The sequence below is a fragment of the Ictalurus furcatus genome, chromosome 4, assembly GCF_023375685.1.
Source record: "Ictalurus furcatus strain D&B chromosome 4, Billie_1.0, whole genome shotgun sequence".
Lineage (NCBI taxonomy): Eukaryota > Metazoa > Chordata > Actinopteri > Siluriformes > Ictaluridae > Ictalurus > Ictalurus furcatus.
This window is the reverse complement of record NC_071258.1, coordinates 19196903-19215278: the sequence shown is the minus strand read 5'-3', so window position 1 is coordinate 19215278 and position 18376 is coordinate 19196903. Positions and strand designations below refer to the sequence as shown.

Below are 18376 nucleotides of genomic sequence, written 5' to 3'. Positions count from 1 at the left end.
GTTCTCCAGGACCAGGGAATGCATGCTGTAATGGTAGCATAGTCATTAACAGCGGTGCAGAAGTAGTACCACTGATTTCCCTGCATAGAATTACAACAGTATATGATGCTGTGGAAGTAGATCACCACTGGCCTCATATTGAGGCAGTGCTTTCTGTGCAGACTGCTAAACCAAACAGTTATATAATTAATTGCTTTCTCTGTCAGCCTAAAAATAAGGACATTTCAGCATTCAAGAACTCAACATCCAACTTGAGAAAACATGTTGAGGTAAATTGTTTTGGCTAGTGGAGTGTGATGGAGCTAGATAACATGGGAGCTAACTGGCAAGCAAAGAACACTAATAGTGAAGACTGAATTTTATAATTTAATAGTTTGTGATGTTCAGTTGTTGAGCTAGGTTTGCCAATGCATTGTCTAGCTGGCTGTGGTTTGTGGTGTACCCCTAATTATTAAATATGATCCAGTGAAGTAAATCACTGCTTAGTACCTAAAGAATTTTTACTGGATACTCTATTACTTTTACTGGAGTCATAATTTAAATGGTTACTTTTACTAATGCTTGAGTAATAATATTTTTAATGTACCAATACTTTTACTTGACCACAGTTTTTTTTTCTTTACCTCTGGGATCAGTGATGTGCAGATTATTTCTTTGGGATGCTTGTGGCTACAAACATAGACCACATGGAAGGATTAGGTGAACAGATTTGAGCTTCTGCTTCTGTGAAAGTGACTGTGCAGGCCAAAGAAAATGTAGAGTTTAATATCAGTTCACAAAGCCAAAGAGAGTTAAAAATGACAGTGAAACTCCAAAGAGAAGATGAATAAGCAAAGAAATTCAAAGGGGCAGAAGCCATAGTCATATCCATAAGAATAAAGGTCAAAATATGTCAGCTAACAATTGTCACAGTGACAACATCACTTTTAAGTATTCTTTGCTGATTACATGAATCAGGAAAAAAGGTTATATTAATTATCAATGAACATGAGAGGGATTGTTCATAACACTTTGCTAAGTGATAACCAATGGTCCGCAGTTTGCCATGATTTAGCTGGGAAGTGTGACCGTGAAAGAGGAGGCATGAGAAGTGAGAGGTTGGTATTCAAAATAAAATTTAATACCCTGTGATGTGTGTGAGAGGGTGATTCATTGGCACAGCAGGTAATGTTGCCCAGGTCTCAGGTTCAATCCTGAGCTCAGGTTACTTTTTATGCAGTTTCTTCTGGGTTTTCCGGTTCTCCCACACCATCTAAAATGTACTGTTAGGAGTAATGGCCATGTTAAAATGCCCCTAAATGTAAATATTAAATAAAGTTGACTTATTTTTAAGATATTTTATGCAGTGTATTATCTATGTTTGCGGTTCTATGGGGCTCAGTCTACGTTAGCAAATGGCCCTAGGTTATAGCATTTGGTAGCATATAGGGGAACTTTCATGTCACATTAAGGAATTTGAAGTCATGCATGAATTGTTACTTTACTCAGTGTTACTTTATTTATTGTAATGGAGACAAGCATTTCTGGTGAAATATCTGATATGTGCTTAAGGGGTTATGGGGACATTCATTCATTCATCTTCAGTAACTGCTTTATCCTAGTCAGGGACATGGTGTATCCAATCCCAGCCAATATGGTGGAGCCAATCCTAGTAAGACTGGGCACAAGGTTAGGAGAATTCACCCCACATCAGATGCCAGTTCATCATAGAGCACCATGCACACACTCATTGAGTAGTGTAACCTTCTCACCCAGCTGCATGTTTTTGGAAGGTGGGAGGAAATCAGAAAATCCAGAGGAAACACATGGAGAAAATGCTATGGAGAACTTTGTACAGACAGTAAACCAAGCTCACAATCAAAACCAGGACCTTGGAGCTGTGAAGCGCCAATGCTACCCACTGTGCCACTTTCTACCCACACACCAAATTCTTTCAGTAAGGTGATGTAATATAACTCCAATTCCAAAAAAGTTGGGACACTGTGTAAAATGTACATAAAAACAGAGTGCAGCAATTTGCAAATATCATAAACCCATATGTTATTCAAATTAGAACATAGAAAACATATCAAATGTTTAAATTGAGCAAATGTACCATTTTAAGAAAAAAATAAGCTAATTTTGAATTTGATATTTGCAACATGTCTCAAAAAAGGGGATGGGGCAACAAAAGGCTGGAAAAGTAAGCGTTACTAAAAAATACAGCAGGAGGAACATATTCTAACTAATTAGGTTAATTGGCAACAGGTCAATAACATGATTGGATATAAAAAAAAGAGTATCTTAGAGCAGTAGAGTCTCTCAGAAGTAAAGATAGCATGGAATCTGGATAGAAGCATATGTTGCTCTAAAACATGTATATACCTTTCAGCATTGATGGTGCCTTTCCAGATGTGCAAGCAGTCCATTCTATAGGCACTAATGCACCCCCATACCATCAGAGATGCAGGCTTTTGAATGGGGCGCTGATAAAAAGGCGCGTGGTCTCTCTCCTCTTTAGTCCTCTTTAGTTTAGAGGACGCAACATCCATGATTTCCAAAAAGAATTTCAAATTTCGATTCATCTGACTACAGAACAATTTTCCATTTTGCCTCAGTCTATTTTAAATGAGCTTCAGCCCAGAGAAGATGGTGGCATTTCTGGATCATGTTCACATATGGCTTCTTCTTTTCATGTTAGATCTTTAACCAGCATTTGTGGATGGCACAGTGTTCACAGACAGTGAGTTCTGGATGTGTTTCTGAGCCCATGCAGTGATTTCCATTACAGAATCATGCCTGTTTTTATTGGTGTGCCGCCTGAGGGCCCAAAGATCACAAGCATGCAATATTGATTTTCACCCTTGTCCCTTGCGCACAGAGATTTCTGCAGATTCTCTGAATCTTTTGATGATATGTACTGTAGGTGATGAGATATTTATAGTCTTTGCAATTTTACATTGAGGAACATTGTAAAAGGAACATACATATGAGGAACATATTCTGAAATTGTTCCACAAATTGTAGATGCAGTTTTTTGCAGAGTGGTGGAGCTCTGCCCATTTTTACTTCTGAAAGACTCTGCCTCTCTAAGATACTCTTTTCATATCCAATAATGTTAATGACCTGTTGCCAATTAACCTAATTAGTTGCAAAAATGTTCCTCCAGCTGTTTCTTTTTAGTAACATTTACTTTTCCAGCCTTTTGTTGCCTCTGTCCCAACTTTTTTGAGATGTGTTGCCGCCATCAAATTCAAAATTACCTTATTTTTTTCCCATAAATTGTACATTTCCTCAGTTTAGACATTTTATGCTTTCTTTATTCTATTGTGAATAACATATGGATTTTTGAGATTAGCAAATCATTGCTTTCTGTTTTTATTTATATTTATTCTCATTTTACACAGCATCCCAACTCTTTTGGAATTGGGGTTGTAATATAAATGCTATACATTTCTGTGTATTCTAATTGTCTGCAATAGCCATAGTGAGTTTGAATCGTAAATTTGACTGAAATTTAAGTCAAATGCAGATGAATAGAATAATAAAAAAAATATGAATTCATTAATGACAAAACCCTATTTAGACCCAGTTCATAAATTCAGTTTGTCAGATACACAAGTGCAGGTTGACAGGGTTTTAATAATCTTGGCAATCAAAACAAGAATGAGATTAAAAAACAGAGTCAAGGTGCAGCCAATTTCAGGTGATCAGTAAACAGTATAGACAAAAGCAAGTTGAGGAAGCAGAAACAAGATCAAAACCAGGATTCCAAACAGTAAGCAACTGCTTGGTATCAACTGAACAACAACACAGAGCACATACTTTGCAAGGTGAGTGTAAACTAAGAGTTTTTATATACTGTGAGCATGGTAATTATTGTAACCGTGTCCAGGTGTGTGCAGTTAGTAATCTGGTGACCGTGAACATGTTTGGGATGGTGGTGTGTTGTACTCCTTGGCCTGTAGTTCAGCACTGATTCCAGTGTAGACACTGAATTCTATTCAATTAAATAAAATTTTATTTATATAGTGCTTTTAACAGTTAACATTGACACAAAGCAGTGTTACTTAAATTAGGATTTAAATTTTTTATTAAAATTTCTCCCGTTGGCAAGTCAGAGGCGATGGTGTCAAGAAAAAACTCCCTGAGAGGACAAGAGGAAGAAACCTTGAAAGGAACCAGACTCAACACAGAGCTAGACAGAGAGATATATATAGAGAGAAAGGGAGACCGAGATGGGCGACAGTATCCAAACATCCCTGTTTACAAAAATACTCTAAACCCATGAACACTCAAGATACAATTTTTAAATGATAGTTATTTATTGAAGCAAAAAAGATATCCAATACCAACTGGGCCTGAGCGAAAATGTATTTGACCCTGTTGTTACTAATTCCACAAACCTTTGAAATTGCACACATAATCAGGTTCAGCTGGACTACACGCAACCAGGCCTGATTACTGCAAACCCTGTTCAATCAAATCAACATTTAAATAGAACTTTTTGACCAGCATGAAGTTGGTTAAAAGGTCTTACCCAGTAACACACAATGCCAAAATGAAAGAAATTTCATAAATGATGAGGAAGAATGTGATTGAAATTCATAAGTCTGGGAAGGGTTACAAAGCTATTTCAAAGGCTCTGGGATTCCAAAGGACTACAGTAAGAGCCATTCTCTCCAAATGGAAAAACTTGGCAGTAGTAGTGAACCTTCCCTGATGTGGCCGACTTCCCACAATTCCTCCAAGAGCACAGCAACTACTTATCCAGCAAATCACAAAAGAGCCAAGGACAACATCAAAGGAACTACAGGCCCCTCTTAGATCAATAAAGGTCACTGTTCATGACTCCACTATCACATTGACACTGGGCAAAAATGGCATCCATGGAAGCGTAGCCAAGGCAAAAACCACTGCTAACCCAGAAGAACATTAAGGCTCATCTGAATTTTGTCAAAACACACCTCCTCAAACCGTTTGGAAGAAAGGGGTCCCATTACGTCTGGCATAAACCAAACACAGAATTCCACAAAAAGAACATCTTATCTATGGACAAGTATGGTGGTGGCGCTGTGATGGTGTGGGTACCCTTTTCTGCTTCAGGGCCTGGGCAACTTGCAATAATTGAGGGAAACATGAATTCTGCTCTCTACCAGAAAATCCTAAAGAATGTACGGTCTTCAGTCCGCCAGTTGAAACTCAAATGCAACTGGATTATGCATGAAAATGATAAAAAGCATAGGAGTAAGTCCTAGTCCTAGAAGTAAGTGAAAGACTGATCTCCAGTTATCAGAAGTGTTTGGTTGCAGTTTGGTTGCTGCTAAAGATGGCACAACCAGATTTTAATTTTAAGGGGACAATTAGTTTTTCACATGGGTGATAGGTGTTAGATAACTTTTGTTGCTTCAATAATTTTTTTATTTATTTATTTTTAAATAAATAATAACTGTAATGTGTGTTTACTCAGGTTGCCTTTGTTTTATGTTGTATTTTGTTTGAAGATCTAAAATTATTTAGTACAAAAACAGAAGAAAGTGCTACCCCCTGCTTTCATCTTCATTATTTGAGGTGTCATCAAAAAGCCTCCACATTTTTATTGAAGCAGGCATGTCGGATCGTAAAAGACCAGATGTTTGCTCAGATACTGTGGAAGGAGACCTTTAATGCTTTATAGGTCAATAGTAGTACTTTTATAATCAATGCAAAATTTGATTGGGTGGATAAGATAGGGGTGATGTGGTCCTATCTTCTGGTACTTGTAAGGACTTTCACTGCTGCATTCTGGACTCACTGAAGCTTGTTTATGCACCTACTGGAAAATCCAGACATCAAGGCATTACAATAATTCAACTTAGAGGTAACAAACACATTAAGTAGTTTTTCTGTATAATGTAGTGACATTATAATTCTTATCTTAGCAATATTTCTGAAAGATAAAAGAAGGGTATCCTAGTCATATTATATAAATGAACTTCAAATGAGAGACTGGAGTCAATAATCACACCAAGGACTTTTTTGCTGCAGATGATGAAACAGAAAGGCCATCCAGAGATACTGTGTAATCATAAAGCTTACTTCTAGCTGCAGGTAGTCCTAGTACAAGTATGTCTGACTTGTAAGAATTGAGTAGATGGAGGTTAATAAGCACCCAGTGTCTACACATCCCTCCCTGCCTTTACACATCCCTCAACATTATTAAGCTGGTGTATCTCATCTGGCTTTTCTGAAACATACATTGCATGTCATCAGCATATCAGTTGAAGCTAATACCATGTTTACGAATAATTGTACCCAGAGGTAGCATATATAGAGAAAAAAAAACAGTAGGACTAAAACAGAACCTTGTGGAACACCAAACTTTACTAGGCATAGAAAAGTCACCATTTACAATTACAAACTGATAATGATCAGTCAAGTAAGACCTGTGCCAGGACAGAGCCATTCCCTTAACTCCATTTACACTTTCTAGTCTATCGAAGAGAATAATGTGATCAGTGGTATCAAATCTGCATTAAGTTGAAGCAAGACAAGGTGAAAAGTTGCACTAAGGTGAAGCAAGGAGACAGAGGCCAGTAGTAGGACCTATAATATGGGGCTGGATGTAGCAGGAAGAGAGTGGACAGGAAGCGTGTGCAGTCAACCTGGAACATGAGGAGTAAGAAAGCAGAATGAGCACAGGATAACACGACAAGGAAAACACCAATCAACATGAAATAAATCGCGAGGATGGAAGCCGGAACAATCTGGTGATGAGTGGCTGAAGAACTGAGATTTATATACACTGTTGATTGGCAAGTTGATGATCATTCAATGATTCAGTCCCAAAACCTGAGAAGTGGAGTGCTACACTCTGACACATACACACACTCAAACAGAAAAACGAGGGAGAGAAAACACTGGAAGCACGGGGAAGAGAAAAACAGGGAAATATGGGGAAATACACTGGCTCCTGGCCAGACCACGGCAGTACCCCCCTCTCAACAGCCACCTCCAGGCGAACAAGCAACCAGGGGGTCCTCTACCTGGGTCTAGTTGCATGCGTTGTGCTCTCCGAACCACAAACTCAATCTCCCATGTGATTGCCCCCACCACATGGCCTGGAGGGAGGATGGTGTCAGGGCCCAAGGCATCTTCTTCTGAGGTGAACTGGCTGGAGAGGGCATCGCGCTTAGCGTTCTTAGAGCTGAGGCAGTAGGTGATAGTTAAGCTGAACCACCTGAAGAACAAGGCCTAGCGAGCCAGGTGAGAGTTGAGGCATTTGGCAGTCTGGTTATAAGCCACATATAAACAACTCATGATTCCCCACATCATAGTTGCTTTCCTCAGGGAGAGGCATCGAGAAAAGATGGCACATGGGTGAAGTTTCTGGTCTGGAGCCAAACACTGGGAGAGCACCACACCCACACCTGAATTGGAGACATCCACCTCCACAATGAATTGCCAAGCAGGATCAGGTTGGATGAGCATGGGGCAGAGGTGAACAGCCACTTGAGTGTGGTGAAGGTGACCTCTGTCTCAGGGGTCCATACAAAGGAAGTGCAGATGGAGGTGAGCCTGGTGAGGGGTGCTGCTACCAGGCTCTAGTCCCTGAAAAAGTGGTGGTAAAAGTTGGCGACCCCTAGGAAACACTGGAGCTGCTTCAGGGTGGTGGGCCTGGAACACTCTTCTCCTGGTCAGCCTTGATCCATCCGCTTTCAATGACATACCCCAGGAAGGTGACTGTGGGGACACAAAACACATTTCTCCACTTTAGCAAACAGGTGGTTCTCTAGGAGTCACTGTATGACTTAATGGACGTGGCAAATATGCTCTGTGGGAGTTCTGGAGAAAATCAGGATGTGATCAAGGTACACAAAGATGAAGTGTTTCAGGAAGCACTAGGAAAAATGCTGGGGCATTGGTAAGGCCAAACGGCATGACCAAGTATTTGAAGTGACCCAGGGGGGTGTTGAACACAGTCTTCCATTGGCCCCCCTCTCTGATCCTAACCAGATGATACACGCGCCACAGGTCCAATTTAGTGAAACTGGTGGCCCCATGCAAGAGTTCAAATGCCGAATTAAGGAGGGGCAGGGGTACTTGTTTTAAATGGTGATACTGTTCAGACCCCAGTAGTCAATGCAGGGACAAAGGGATTTATCCTTTTTGGCCACCGAAAAAGAAACCCAGCACCAAGGGGAGAAGAGAATGATTGGATGATCCTGGCAGTGAGGGAGTCATTGATGTATTTCTCCATGGCCTCCTTCTTAGGGCAGGATATGTTGTACAGGGGGCCAGATGATAGGGTGGCCTCAGTTAACAAGTCGATAGCACAATCAAAAGGCTGATGAGGCAGTAAGGAGAAACCTCGGTCCTTGCTGAAGGCCTCTCCCAGATTACGGTACTCCACAGACAGGGCCGAGAGATTGGGTGGGGATAAGGCTGATGGGGAATCAGGGCTCTCAGTGGGAGGAAGGGCTAATAGCAGGCAGGAGGAATGGCAGAAGGAGCTCCAATTGCTGATTTTCTCAGCTGACCTATCTATATGGGAATTATGCTTCTGTGGCCAGGAGAGTACATGGGGAGAAAATTAGTTTAATTTGGATCTGCTCCCAGTGATTGCCAGAGAGAACAAGGAGCAGTGGGGCTGTGTGATTGGTAATGCAGGCCAGAAATCTACCATCTAAGGCATTAACTGTGATGGGGGAATCCAGTTGTTTGACCAGGAACCCCGCTTGAGGGGCCAGCGGCCAGGCAACCAGTGAGCTGATTGAGACACAGGGTGGCTTGAACTTGGAAGCGGAGCACAGGGACATATGAACTGGATATCTGGCTCCCCAGTAGCTGCTTCTTTACTGCTGAGCCCCTCCTTTTTGCAAGAGAGGACAGGTTGCCAAAAGTGGGCCCATTCCCCACAGTAGATACATTTGCCTGCCTTGAATCTTCAGTCATGCTTGGCAGGGGTGAGCCAGGCCTGGCCCAGCTGCATGGGTTCTTCTCTGGGCAAAGGAGAGTGGATAGGAACTCAGGGGCCGGACTGAGCTCTGGCTCTCTCCCTGTGCCATTCCATGTTCCATGTGGTTATCCAACCTGATGGCAAGGGAGATGAGTGTGTCGATAAAGTCTGACTCATCCTTCAGGGTTAATTTGTCCTTCACTTGTTAGTTGAGGCCACTCTACAACACACCCTGGAGCGCCTCCTCATTACACCCAGACTCGGCAGCCAGGCTATGGGACTCCACAGAGTACTTTGCAACACTATGGGGGCCTTGGTAGAGGGAGATCAGGATAACACGATGAATAATCAGGAAAACACTAAATAAAAATGTGGGATAAATTGTGAGGATGGCCGGAAGTGTACCGCACTGGAAACCAGAACAATCTGGCAATGAGTAGCTGAAGAACTTGGGTTTATATACACTGTTGATTGGCGAGCTGATGAGGAGCAGGTGAGTCCAAAGATTCAAGCCGAAAGCTTGAGAAGTGGAGCGCTAGTCCCCCAATAAGAAATATGGGGGGATAAAAACACTAGAAACACGGGGAAGGGAAAAACAGGGAATGACTCTTGCTCATAGCTGGACCATGTACTTCCTATGTACTGTAGGTATGAGCATTACTTCTGTGCTGCACTGCTACTTTAAAGGACTTGGGTACATAGCCAGTGCAAATAAGCTATTATTTGTAATACAGGTTTGATTGTTTCTGGTAGAATCTGTTTGAAGAAATAGTTGTTAAGGGATCTAGTATACAAGTTGATGATTTTGATGATGAAATTAGTTTGGTCACTTGTGGTGAGTAAAGCATTCTATTCACTGATCTGATGTGGTTATATTTTCATCTACATGGTTACTTATCAAATTGTGTGGCTTTAATTTATAGTCTTTTTTTCCTTTTTTGCCTAATATTTTCAATTTTGTTATTGGTGTTATGTCTGCCACTCATAACATATTACAAATGTGGTATAGGTCAGTCATACACACACCAAAGAAGGTGTCTTCTTCAATACTTACTTAGCTTTTATTAACATGTCATCGACATAAATATGTTTATGTATACATACATACATACTCAACAATGCCCCCTATAGACATACTCCGACAATAGATCCATATATAACATTTCCCCCACCCTTATTATGATAAACACCATAATAACATATATAAAATCAATTTTAACAACATACATTTAAATTTATTTTTCAGTAACAACAAAATCTACAACTAGAGTAAAGGGGTAGCCTACACCTATCCTCGAGCTAGTTCAGGGAATTATTCTGCCCCATAATGAAACAGGCTAACTATAAGTAAATAAAGTTGCTTTTAAGCATAAGATGTAATCTCTTGCAATCTGACAGCATCATATAATCAGGTGGTTTAATCACTCTAGAAGGATAATGTATTCCCCCTTTCACTAAGGGGAAATGGCTGGTAACTTATGCAATGTCTGGAGTAACCAGAGATTGCTGTCCTGATGAAGATGGAATAACATCAGTAACATCCGATGTAGTCTGAACAACACTTTCAGATTCACTTGACTTTTGAGAATCAACTGGTCTTTGATGTGATGTCAGTTGGTCAGCATGCCTTTTCCAGTGACCAGTGTTTCCAATGTCTACTGTATAAGAGACCGGTACTGTTTTGGAAGCCACCACTCCTGGTGTATATCCTTCACCCCTCGAAAATCATGACCCAAGCCAATACAGAATCTCCCACTTCAGACTGCCTGTGATTGGATCATATATTTCTTTACTGTATTTGAAGACTCTGGTTGTATTTTACCACAGATGCTACATCAGGTTTTAGAGCATCTCAACTGACAACCCATGAAGAGCATAGATGGAGACTATTTTGTTGTAAAATGAGAGGTGTTACGATAAGTGAGTAGGAATATTTTTGTTCTTTCCTGGATAATACCATTTCCTTTAGAACAGTTATGTGTATGTTTTAAAGACTGCACAAATCTCTCAGCTTAGCTCAGTTTTGTTGATGGTTGGTGGATTCTATTATCTGCACTTCAGGCCACTTGGAATGTGCATTGATCACTACAAGATACATAGGATCTTCATATGTATGATCTTTATATCCTGCAAAATCGATATGACTTTGTTGGATGGCTGGCTTGGCCAGATCCATGGATGTGTTCCTTGAAGCAGTTGACAAGATTGACAATGCTTTGCTTGTTGCTCAATATCAATATCCAGACTGGGCCACCATACATAACTGTGTGCAATAGCCTTAATTTGCACCACACCAGGATCACCAGTGTGCAATTCTTGTAGCACTCTTGACTGCAGCTTATGGGGAATAATCACCCGCATACCCCACATTAAGCACCCTTGCTGCACCGTTAGTTATTTTAACTTAGTCAGAAAAGGTGCAAACTCATGATTTTGATTTAGATCTGATGTGCGGTTTCCTCTCATGACCAAGTCAAATATTACGGATAAGGTAGGATCAACCTTTATCTCTCGATGATCATTAGCAGCGCTTGCAGGCTGTGGCTCAAATTGCTTTAGGTAAAACACATCAACGGTGTCTACCTTTTCTTTAGGTTGCACAGGCAAAGGAAGTCTTGAAAGACCATCCGCTTTGGCATGGCGCAAAGCTTTTCTGTACTGTACCACATAATTGTGTGCAGAAAGAAGTCCATCCTTGCATTCTTGGAGCAGCCATGAATGAAATTGCATTTTGAGAACCAAAAATGGTGGTTAAAGGATGATGATCAGGGAGGAGTATAAATTTCTGTCCATACAAATACTGGTGAAATTTCCTTACTCTGAACGCAATCACTAATGCTTCACGTTCTATTTGGGCATAATTCTTTTCAGCCTTGTTTGTGAGGCAAAAGCTATGGGCCTTTCTTCCCCAGTGGTTAGAACATGTGAAATAACAGCATTCACTCCATAGGGTGATGCATCACATGTCAACTGAATACGGTGTCATGGGTCATAGTGGATCAATACTTTATAAGACACCAGTTCTTCTTTTGCCTTCCTAAAGACTACTTCACATTCTGCTAACCACAACCATGGTTTTCCCTTCCCCAACAAGTCATTCAATGGATTCAAAACAGACGACAGATTAGGTATAAATCGTCCATAATAATTAATCAAACCAAGGAATGATCTTTGATTTGAGTGAGGATAGTAATAGTCAGGGCCTAATGGTTTTCATGTTCTCTGGTGATTTGTGCAGCCCAGTGGAATCAATGATGTATCCCAGATACTCTAGAAACTTTTTAAAGAAGTAACATTTTTCCTTCTCAACTCGTAATCCAAACTCTTTCAATTGTCCAAAGACTGCATCTAGATGTTCCAGATGTTTAACATCAGTTCTGCGGTCACTGGGATACCATCAAGGTAACAGTATACATTAGGTAGTCCTTGCAGCACTTGGTCCATTGCTCTCTGAAAAATAGCTGGAGCTGAAGCTATTCCAAATGGAAGGTGATTGTAAGAAAATAATCCCTTTTGTATGTTTATGGTGAGTAGTTTTGTGATGTTTCATCCACTTTCATTTGCAAATAAGCATTGGACAAATCCAGTTTGCTAAAACGTTATCCTCCAGACAATGTTGCAAAAAAGATCTTCGATAAGTGGTATCGGATAGCGTTCAATGCATAATACAGTTTAAAATGTCAGTTTAAAATCTCCACAGATTCGCACTGCACCATTTTTCTTTATCACCGGAACAATTTGAGTAGCCCATTCAGAATATTGGACTGGTGACAATACCCCACTCTCTGTTTTAATTCATCATCAACTTTTTGCCGAAGTGCAACGGACAGCTCTTGAATAAAAGAATTTTAGTTTATGCTCAGGTATCGCTTCAGTGCCTGTCATCACTCCTAATTCTTAATTAGGAAAAAAACTTCAGCAGGTTTCTTCAACACAGATTCCAGTGTTGGTTGTTTTATATACTTAATTTCTTTCCAATTCAGCTGGATTTTGTGCAACCACTCTTTTCCCAACAATGGTGGGTCCCTTTACCACATACAAACACATACTGTCATTTGCTTGTTCATTTTCGCTTGAACGTTTATGACTACTTGTGGACACAAAACCTCCCCTGTATAGGTTTCCAGTACAATGTCAGTGGAATGGAGAGGTAAGTGGTTAAACATTGCACGATATGTCTCATATGATATAAAAAAGACTGCTGCACCAGTATCTAATTCAATTTTTAAAGAAATTCCTTTGATTTCAGGCTTTACAGTGAAATTACATTTTTCTTTCTAGAATTTCTAGAAAAAAAAATTCATAGTCATAGCTAGGAAATGTTAATAGTAAATAAGAATCTAGGATTATTTTTTATTAACTTCTATTAATAAACAGTATATTAAAATCCTGATAGTACAATATACCATTTAGATGTAAGAGATCTAATACAGAACAATCCAAGCTTCAGATCAAAGGTGCTGGCTGTGCATTCGGTATGATCTAATTTTATGCTAAATATGTTACTAAACAAATGAGTATTTCCACATTATTGTTTAACTTGGGGAATAGACAAAGTCTAGCTGTTACGACACAGGACTCAAGACAGGAAGTAAGCGCAGGAGTACAGTCTTTATTTGCCACTTAAGTCAACACATGAGGAGGTGGGAAACAAGGTGTAAACAGAAAACTCGAACTCAAGCAAGGAACAGGAAACTTAAACAGGGTGTGGGAACTCTACCACATTTAACTAACTTAAACATTTCTCCTTTAACTAGAAATGACGCGGGAAGCACCAAACTTAGAACCAGACCTTGACATGAAACACTCAATTAACTCTGGCAGGAAACACTCCTCTAACTATGGCATGAACACATCATTTCACTAGAGCATGAACACTCCTTTAACTTAGGCATGAATACTCATTAAGCAAAAGACAGAAACACTCGACTATGGCAAGGCATAAACACCCTTAACAAGGTATTGCAAAAAACACTTTACTATGGCATGGCATAACCACTCTCAACTAGGCATGGCATAACCACTCTCAACTACGCATGGCATAACCACTCTCAACTAGGCATAAGCTAAGGAACAGGAAAACAGACAGAGCATGGGAACATCACAACCTGGCAACATTTTATACATTCTGTCTTCTTCTCTGTTCGTCCTTTCTCTACTTTGCTTTAATGCCGCATGATGTGCGCAGCAACACGAGGGGTTTAAATAACCAGTCAGCATTCTCTTAATTGCCGACAGCTGGCAGCACTTGACAGTTTTAGCGTCCATGCGCATTTCAAGCATGTGCACATGCGCGCTCTGAAGCCGCTCGTGCACGTTGTCACCACAGCGCCATCTGCCGGCAAGATCATGACAGAACCCCCCCTCCAATGGGGGTCCTGGGCCCCTGTGTAATCTGTCTCTTGATGCATCGGAAAACAGGGCGCCTCCGCCGGGCAGCAGACAGGCGGTGCACCACCCCCAGTCGGACTGAAGCTTGAGGCGCCTTCCTCAGCTGACTGGAATGCTGGGCAACGTCCTCAGCGGGACTGGAACGCTGGGCGACATCCTCAGCGGGACTGGAACACCGGGCAAAGTCCTCTGCGGGGCCGGAGCTCGAAGGGATGAGCTCTCCGTGGCTGGAGCTCGGAGGGACGTCCTATGTGGGGCCAGACAGCGGGACAGCCTCCTTGGTGGTGCCGGACAGTGGGACAGCCTCCTCTGCGGGACAGGACAGCCTCCTCGGCGGGACAGGACAGCCTCCTCGGCAGGACAGGACAGCCTCCTCGGCAGGACAGGACAACGGGGCAGCTTTCTCGGTGGCAGAGACCTCCCCGCAGGTCTCTGTCTGGAGCTCCGAGGTCGCCAAGTTGACCTCGGGCTGGAGCTCCGAGATCGCCAAGTTGACCTCAGGCTGGAGCTCTGGAGCTGAGACCTCCCCGCAGGTCTTAAGCTGGGGCCCAGAGGTCACCAGGTTGACCTTGGGCTGGAGCTCTAGAGCTGAGACCTCCCTGTAGGTCTCAAGCTGGGGCTCTGAGGTCGCCAGGATAACCTCAGACGGGGGCCCAGAGGTCGTCAGGTTGACCTCGGGCTTGAGCTCCGCACGGGCTTTCTGGTGTAGGCATTTATGCTCTCGTCAGCTGCTCTTGATGCATTCCTTCAAACAGTAGAATGCTTCTTGGAGACCCAGTTGCTTGCAGGTGGGGCATTGTAACTGAGTCTCCCTCCCGCAGCCCTCAGACATGCATCTCGGTGTCCTCTCCACCACATCGACTGGAACCTGATGCGAAGCTGCGGATTCAGGCATGTTCACCCACTTGGGAGCTGCGGAGTCTAGCATGTCCACCCACTTGTAGAAAAGGTGGAAGGGCGGGTCAGGCTGGGGCTTTCCATCGACCCGCCACCCCAGCAGATCCAGACCACGAAGATGTCCAGGCCGGTAGAACTCTTCGACAAACAGTTCCGCGAACTGGGTGACATCCTGGAGAGCGGGGGACCCAGCACTCATCAGTTCCTCCGCCCAGTCCCTGGCCGGTTCGCAAAACCGGGACACCAAGAACCCGATCCACTGGCTCTTGGTAGGCTTGGGATATGCCAGGCTGCAGAAATAAACCTGGCAACTGCAGAGGAATTCCAGCGGGTAGCTCCCCAATCCCGCTGTCACCGGTGGGAGTCCGGCAGCGAACCTCTGTGGGAACTGCATGGACTGGAAATGCGGCCAGTAGTCCGAATGCCTCCCAATATGGTGACCTCCTGCTACTTCCATGGTTTGGACCGTACTCCGGTTCGCAAAACCGGGACACCAAGAACCCGATCCACTGGCTCTTGGTAGGCTTGGGATATGCCAGGCTGCAGAAATAAACCTGGCAACTGCAGAGGAATTCCAGCGGGTAGCTCCCCAATCCCGCTGTCACCGGTGGGAGTCCGGCAGCGAACCTCTGTGGGAACTGCATGGACTGGAAATGCGGCCAGTAGTCCGAATGCCTCCCAATATGGTGACCTCCTGCTACTTCCATGGTTTGGCGTGGCATTCTGTTACGACACAGGACTCAAGACAGGAAGTAAGCGCAGGAGTACGGTCTTTATTTGCCACTTAAGTCAACACACGAGGAGGCAGGAAACAAGGTCTAAACAGAAAACTCGAACTCAAGCAAAGAACAGGAAACTTAAACAGGGTGTGGGAATTCTACCACGTTTAACTAACTTAAACATTTCTCCTTTAACTAGAAATGAGGCGGGGAGCAGCAAACTTAGAACCAGACCTTGACATGAAACACTCAATTAACTCGGGCATGAAACACTCCTCTAACTATGGCAGGAAACACTCATCTAACTATGGCATGAACACATCATTTCACTAGAGCATGAACACATCATTTAACTAGAACAAGAACACTCTTTTAACTTGGGCATGAATACTCATTAAACAAAGAAAGAAACACTCTTAACTATGGCAAGGCATAAACACTGTCAACTAGGCATAGCATAAACACTCTTAACTCTGGCATGGCATAAACACTCTTAACAAAGCATAAGCTAAGGTACAGGAAAACAGACAGAGCATGGCAACATCACAACCTGGCCCCATTATACATTCCGTCTTCTTCTTCTCAACAGGAGGGGTTTAAATAACCAGTCAGCATTCTCTTAATTGCTGACAGCTGGCAACACTTGACACAGTTTAGCGTCCATGCGCACTTCAAGCACGTGCACATGCGCGCTCTGAAGCCGCGCGTGCATGTTGTCGCCACAGCACCATCTGCCAGCGAGATCGTGACACTAGCAGATGGTTAGTTGGCATTGGCTTGGCTTGGGTTGTCATCAATTAACTAGGCCTGTTCTGAGATTATGAGCCATGGTGCAAGAAATGAGAGCAGCACCTTCCTGACCATCCCACCCTAACAGTCTACTCTTGCCCTCAAAACTACTCCAATTATCAATAAAGCCCACATTGTTTTCAGTGCACCACTTGGACATCCAGCTGCGACCATAACCTGCTCTAAGCTCTAATCATCACTATTTGCACCACTGTGAGGGCTCTACTGCCAGAGTTGGGGGTTTGCGATCTTAACCAAAGGCATCCAGACTTTCTCCTTCCGAAAACAATGATGCTCTCGCTCTTGCTAACCTTCTCTAGTGTCTGAATGTGCACCTCTAATGCTGCAATCTTCTCCATCAAAGTGCTAACTAATATATACGTATCACAAATAAAGCTACTACTAACAATGGAGGAAGAATAACTACACATCCTTCGCTCAACACGCCGAACAAGTTGAATGTCATGTTAAAAGTATTTTAGTCAAAGCTTTGTTGAGATTATTTTAGGCAGATCGGATATGGATGGCCTCTACTTTAGACCAAAAAAAAAAAAAAAACACAAAAGCATTCTTTGAGAAAATGAAAATGTGCTAGAAGGGGAGAGTGAAAAATATGACAATATTTTTTTGTTATTGATGAAAAAGAAAAAAACGGCATAACTTAAACAGCAAAATAGGTAGGAAACTCCCTGCAAATGAGTGATAAATCAGCATGCTAAATTGTTAGAGTAAAATTAGTTAGAGTAGCACATACAAAGAATAAGATAATAAAACACTGTGATCACATCTTTGAGTGCTACTTTAGTAAAATAATTATTATATATTCATACTGTATTTTTTCAGTGAAGTATGCAATCTTCTGCAAACCATATGATTTGCCTTTGTCACTGCTTTCCAAGAAAATCAAACTCAGTATTTCTGCAAATGCTCTTTTTATGGCAACGTAGAGATGTGACAAATTAAAGGAACAGTGGGCGGTTCTGTTATGCTGTGAGGGCATTTTGTTGCCATGGTTTGGGTCAACTTCTCCCCAGTTGAAAGAGTCACTACAAATCCATCCAAATTTATCACTGACTAATCTTCTTTATATTATGCTGAAACTTGTCTATCCCAATGGATGAGGACAGGGTCCCAGGATGACCCTGTCCTCATCCACAGTGCACAAGGGTTCACTGATGAAAGGTCTGATGAAAATTACATAAATTGGGGCTAGAGAACAGAAACATGTTGACCATATCACCAGCAAATTGTAAATCCCAACTATGCCATAGCCATCAGTGGCCGGGAGTCCTAAACAGCAAAATTGTTCTCTGGGTGGGAGGTATGCCACTACTCTTTCCTCTGTCAGTCAGAGCCACATTAAATAATGGTGGGCCTCTGTGAGTTCATGTATGTGGAAGAGGGCAGATTCCCACAGATTTTGTTACATTGGCTTGTGATCGGTTTAAAAAGATACAGTAGCTCTCTTCACATGTTTCCAAGTGTTATGCTCCGCCCCTTTTCTCTTTGTGTGTGTGTGTGTGTGTGTGTGTGTGTGTGTGTGTGTGTGTGTGTGTGTGTGTGTGTATGTTTGTGTCTGTGTTCCGTGTTTTGTTCTCTGTCCAGGTGCTGCTGTCTTACTTCTGGGTTCCGGCTAAGTCACCCCCACCATCTGCTGGTGTGC

At 42.4% G+C, this 18376-nt stretch overlaps 1 protein-coding gene across 3 annotated transcripts in view; it reads left to right on the top strand.

Annotated features, from left to right (window-relative positions):
• Positions 1-18376, top strand: part of rasgrf1 (Ras protein specific guanine nucleotide releasing factor 1) — a 415815-nt gene that overhangs the window by 312773 nt on the left and 84666 nt on the right. The gene's annotated exons all lie outside the window — the stretch shown is intronic.